Here is a 6,181-nt window from a genome sequence, read left to right on the forward strand (position 1 = left end):
AGAACAGCCAATCAGAAGGTGAGGCCGGCTCGCGGTGTGGGCAGGGCGGGCCAATCACCCGCTAGCTTGGGGGGCGTGTTGAACTTTGGTGGGAGCTTTGGTTTGGTGGGGACGTGTACCGAGTGAAGGCTTCCTCGATACCGGGAGCCAGCCCGGGGTCGACAGTACTTCAGCGCCTGTCAGAGCGCATGCTCGAAGCGGGGAGGCAACCTTGGCACTATGGAGTCTGAACTCACCTACTTTTAGTTATGCGTTAACTGAGGCCAGAGACCCAGAGGGGACTTATTTTCCTTTGCCCTTTACTGACTGGCAACGGAGCAAGTCACACAAAACTGACAACCTTTCCATTAAAGGTTGGGGGTGGGATGGGGGAAGGGACTCCCGGGTCGGGGCTCACAGTCGGCCCCCTGAATGCTTTATGGAAGCTTAACTGATGTCGAGTGGAAGCGTAATTGAAATTAAAAGACTCCGTTCCTCATTTCATTCAATTAACACAGATTTATTGATTCAATCCCATTTATGCTGCTTAATGAGGCATCTTGGGAGCATTTTAAACAAGAGGCGGGTTTTCCACCTATACCTCAGTTTTCCCAAAACATTCCTCTCATTGTCCTACAGGCCTTGCATAAATAGCCACACCTTACCACCCACCTCTCCCTCTCCCACCCTCACTCTCTCTTGGGCTAGATTGCAGTGCTTACAGTCAGGTAAAGTGCCCGGCTCCTCCTGTCGTTGAGCCTTTTCACATGCTGTTCCAGTCTGTCTCAGGTGTCTGTCCTCACTTAGAGGTTTCCATGGCCAGGAGAGGGGCCTCCACTGGGCTCCCACAGTTGCATCCCAGTTGCATCCCCTCTCCTACCCCAGCACTGACCACACTGGACTGTAATTGGCTCCTTGTCAGTCTCTCAACAGTAAACAATGGTTCTCCGAATTCATGCAGCGCCGAGATCAGCTTGTAGAAAATGGGCCCTGGATTGATCCAGTAGATCTTGGGTTGCAGCCTTGGAGTCTACATTCTTATGTCCCCTGGGGCTCTGATATAAGTGGTTGCAGCCACAACTGGAGAAGACCTGGGCAGCATGAAGACAGGGCCTGTTATGTATTGGAGACTGGCCCAGGCCGATGCTAGAACAAGTGCCGGATAAATAACCTAAGTGTTTATGAGAAGTGAGAACACAGCAGAGGATTCCGCTGACTCTGTGAGCCAGCCAGGCAGCAGGAGTGAGTACCATGGGTGGGGCTGAAAGGACTGGGGGGATGATGGTGACTCAGAACCCACCAGCGAGCCAGGAGGGCCCCCAGGACCCCTCAACTGTACTCAGCTTCCCACCCGGCCCAGCCTGGGCTCGTGTGGGTCAGCTGGCCCCATTTCACTGTCACCTGCCCTCAGCTACCTCAGGCACTGCCATTATTAGCCGCTGAGAGGCAGGAGGTGTGAGGAGTGGGCTGTGAGTTTCCCAGAATAGTTCCCTAGGACAGGGACGCCGTCCCGTCTGGCTGCATGGCCCCTCCCTGGTTAGATGGCATTTCATGGATGAGCAGTTAGGCTTGAGAAGCCAAGTCCCTGAAACCCAGGCCTATCCTCTCACCTCGGGGAGAGTGTTCTGGAGGAAGTGTCAGGGTGAGGAACTATAAAATGTGAGGGAGTTAGCTGGGGTGGGCTTTTCCTGGCAGAGGGAACAGCACAGGATGAAATAGGCAAGAGAGAGGGAGAGGTGAGGTGCTGGGGGAGAGGGGCCTGGCCTCCCAAAACTTGGAGGGCCACTCTTGGTGACTACAGAGGGGATCTTGAAAGGTGACTTTGTCGTTTGGTTCGGTTTTGCCTTTGAAAAAAATTAAAATATAACACTCATACAGGAAAATCCAGAAATCGAATGTGTATAGCTTGATGAAGTTTCACAAACTAAGCACACCTGTGTTAGCAGCCCCCAGATCGAGAACCAGAGCCCCAGGAGCTCCTGACACCCCTTCTCATCACCCCAGCGTGACCACCATCCCATCTGCTAGCACCATACATTAGGTTAGTCTGATCTCTGTACTTTCTATAAGCCGAATGCTACAGTACGTGCTTTGGGGGCGTGGCTCCTTTCCCGGCATTGTGTTTGTGAGATCCATGCTGCGGCCTCTAGTTGTAATTCGTCTACTCTCCCTGTGTAGTGTTCCACGGTGTGAACACACCATGTTTATTGGTTTCTTTTCCATTCGACTAGACTTTTTTTTTTTGGCCGCACCACACGGCCTGTGGGATCTTCCCCGACCAGGGGTCAAACCCGTGCCCCCTGCATCGGGAGTGCGGAGTCTTAACCACTGCGCCACCAGGGAAGTCCTTCCATTCAACTCTGCTGGACTTCGGGGTGTTTCCAGGTCTGGGGTGTTAGGAATGGTGCTGCTAGGAACAGCCTTGTGCAGATCTTTGGTGTACAAATGGATGCTTTTCCGATGGCGATGTGCCTAGGAGCCAGTGCGGGGTCCCATGAGATGGGAGAGATGACAGCACAGACCTGCCATGTGGATGAGGAGCTGGGCTGTGCAGGCATGAAAGCTGTGAGGGGAACCATGGGAAGCTGGAGGAGCTACCTGCCTCCTCCCTGAGCTGAGGGGTGGACCAGTGATGCCCCTGGTATCTCTCTGAGCATCCTGGGAGGTGCTCCATCCTTAGTCACTCGTCTTAGCTCCACTACAGCCTGGAAGGCAGTTCTTAATGCACCCAGTTTATAGCTGAGGACAGTAAGGCTCTGAGCGTCCCACCATTTGCCAAGTCAACTGGCTAGTGTGTGACAGAGCCACGATTTGAATCCAGGTCTGCCTGATGGGCAGGCCCAGGTTCTGAACCACCCTGCATCCCATTAACCAAACTGCAGGCTGCCTCCTCCCACTGCCCAGAGGAGTCCTCAGACAAGCCGCAGCTGTCCCGGGCAGGGCAGGCCTTTCACTTTGGCCTCTCCTCTGGAAGGGAATTCACAGACAGTGCGGCCCCCGGATTAGAGGCACAATGTCTTACTCTGTGCACCACACCCCAGCCACCCTGGCATGCGCTCAAAGTCCCTAGGAAAGAACTCTTCCCCTCTCTGGGCCTGTTTCCCCGAAATGTGTCAGCTGCCGCCCTCTAGATTAGAGGTTTGTTCATGCACTTCCGGGACTATTTGAGCTCCTAGGCGGTGCCAGACCACATCCGTCTGGGCATCAAGGATGAAGGGAGAAAGATGGAGAGAAGCAAGGGTGCTGCCATTGAGAAACTGTCCTTCCCACAGAGGATGTGGGACTCCTGGATCCTAAAGATGCCAGTAAGAAAGACAAATGGTCTCAAAGTAGAAGTGACAGTTTTGGCTTCAAAACCTCTGAGAGGAGCCATTCACTGTCTGTGTCTTAGCACAGAGGCTTCTAGAAGTCAGGACCTAGCATTCCAAACACCATGGAGCCAAGTCCTCGAGACACATTGTCTGGCTCAGTCTCCCAAGCCACAAGCTCCCCTGGTTTGTGGCATGTGCTGATTTCCATGGTGTAAATACTCTCTCCTGTGGCCACTTGCCAGCCACCATCGTGATGGTGCTGAACAAGGAGTTAGGAAGAGATGCACAGTCCGCTCTTGCTAGCAGATGGGGTGCAAGCCGGCTCCGGAGCCTCCACCGCTGCCTGCGCGGCACCTGGCGCAGTGCTTGGCACACAGTAGGCGCACAGGAAGTACTTGGTGGACAGATGGCCCTTCTTCACCTGTCCTGCCCCATTTGCGCACACGCCCCGGGAGCCATTTACATTGTAATCAAGGCCACTGTTTACTGAGCACTTGATGTGAACCACAGATTGGGCCAAAGACGACACTACGAGATCTTACCCTCCACACCTCCCTCAGGCTGCACGAGAATCAGTCTCACAGGCGACGCAGCAGAAGCCCTACAGGTTCAGGAGATATGAGTGTCCACGCTGGGGCTGCTGTGTATTCGCTGTATGCCCTGGGGTGGTCATCCTCGACTCTCAGTTTCCCCTTTCATCAACAAGGGGGCTGGCATCAGTTACCTACTGCTGTGTAACAAGCCAGTCCCAAACCTAGTGCCTTAAGACCATCACCATTTTATTCAAGATCTGCAACTTGGCTGGCTCAATTCTGCTGGGTCACTCATGCAGCTGGTGACTCGACTGGGCCTGTGTGGTCCAAGGGGCCTCCCTCAAATCTGACCCTTAGCTGGGGCTTCTGGCCCGGGTGCCACATTCTCCTTCACGTGGCCTCCGGCAGAAGAGCCAAGGTTTTCATGGCCGCAAATACTCTCCAAGAGGGCGACCCCAGTGCACCAGAGCTCGCCAAGCCTCTGCTTGCATCACGTCACTCTTGTTCCACTGGCCAAAGCAGGTCACGTGGCCGAGGTCAGAGCTGCCATGGGAGAGGCCTATACAAGGACATGGATTCCAAGAGGCACGATTCGTGGGGGCCATGACTGTAACAGTCCACCGGCCGCCACAGAAATAAGTGGGCCAGGATTCCCCTGAGGGCCTTCCCAGACCTGGTGTCTGGTATTCTGAGCTTCCTGGGACTTGTTATGCTAGAAAGGAAGTTCTCCAAGACTGATTCAGGGTGTGTGTGTGGGGGGGATGGCAAAAGGACCCAGGAGCCAGCTCAAAGGGGCTCCCACTGGGAAAATTTGTGACCATCTAAACATCAGAAAATTGATTGTAACTGATTGTAAATATCAAATAAATAATAACCCACGAGTCCACAGTGGTATTCAAAACGGAAGAGGTAAAACTCTTTGCGGAATGCTATTCGGCAACAGAGAAATAAAATACTGATACATGCCATAGAAGGGATGAATCTCAAAACAGTATTCTATGTACAGAAGCCAAGCACAAAAGATCACATGTTGTGTGACTCCACTTACAGTAAATGTCTGCAAAAGGCAAGTCATGAGAGAAAGTAAATTGGTGGCGGCCTGGGGGCTGGGGGATTCACTGCAGTTGAGCATAAGGGGTCTTTTGGGGTGATGGAAATACTCTAAAACAGGGGTCCCCAACCCTTGGGCGATGGACCGGTAGCGGTCCGTGGCCTGTTAGGAACCGGGCTGCACAGCGGGGGGTGAGCGGCGGGCGAGTGAGTGACGCTTCATGTGTCTTTACAGCTGCTCCCCGTCGCTCGCAGTACCGCCTGAGCTCCATCGCCTGTCAGATCAGTGGCGGAATTAGATTCTCATAGGAGCACGAACCCTACCGTGAACTGCGCATGCGAGGGATCTATGTTGCGCACTCCTTACGAGAATCTAATGCCTGATGATCTGAGGTGGAGCTGAGGCGGTGATGGTAGCACTGGGGAGCGGCTGCAAATACAGATGAGCAGAGAGGTTTCACTGCACAGAGACTGTAATAAATCAGTTGCTTGCAGACTCATATCAAAACCCTATCAGTGGGCTTCCCTGGTGGCACAGTGGTTGAGAATCCGCCTGCCAATGCAGGGGACACGGGTTCGAGCCCTGGTCCGGGAAGATCCCACAAGCCGCGAAGCAGCTAAGCCCGTGCGCCACAACTACTGAGCCTGTGCTCTAGAGCCCACGAGCCACAACTACTGAAGCCCACGCGCCTAGATCCCGTGCTCCGCAACAAGCGAAGCCACCGCAATGAGAAGCCCACGCACCGCAACGAAGAGTAGCCCCTGCTCGCTACTACTAGAGAAACTTTTCTATACATTTAAAAATTTCAAAAGCACAGAAAATTTTTAAAACGTACAGTGGTCCCTGCTTATCCAGTTTTGCTTTCTGAGACTGCACTTACCCTCAGTCAACCATGGTACGAAAATATTACATGGAAAATTCCAGAAATAAACAGTTCATAAATTTTAAATTGCACACCGTTCTGAGTAGCATGATGAAATCTCGTGCCATCTCGAGCCATCCTGCTCTGTCCCCTGGGATGTGAATCATCCCTCTGTCCGGCGTACCCATGCTGTATACACTACCTGCCCTTTAATAGCCATCTGGGTTATCAGAATGACCATCACAGCGTCACAGTGCTTGTGTGTGAGCAATCCTTACTTTACTAAATGGTCACCCAGCACAAGAGGAGCGATGCTGGCAATCCAGATATGACAGAGAGAAGCTGTCAGGTGCTTCCTTTAAGTGAAAGTTTTCAACTTAGGAAAGGAAAAAAATCATGTACTGAGGTTGCTGAGATCTACAGTAAGAACAAATCTTTTATCCAT

Source organism: Globicephala melas, chromosome 6, assembly GCF_963455315.2.
Source record: "Globicephala melas chromosome 6, mGloMel1.2, whole genome shotgun sequence".
Lineage (NCBI taxonomy): Eukaryota > Metazoa > Chordata > Mammalia > Artiodactyla > Delphinidae > Globicephala > Globicephala melas.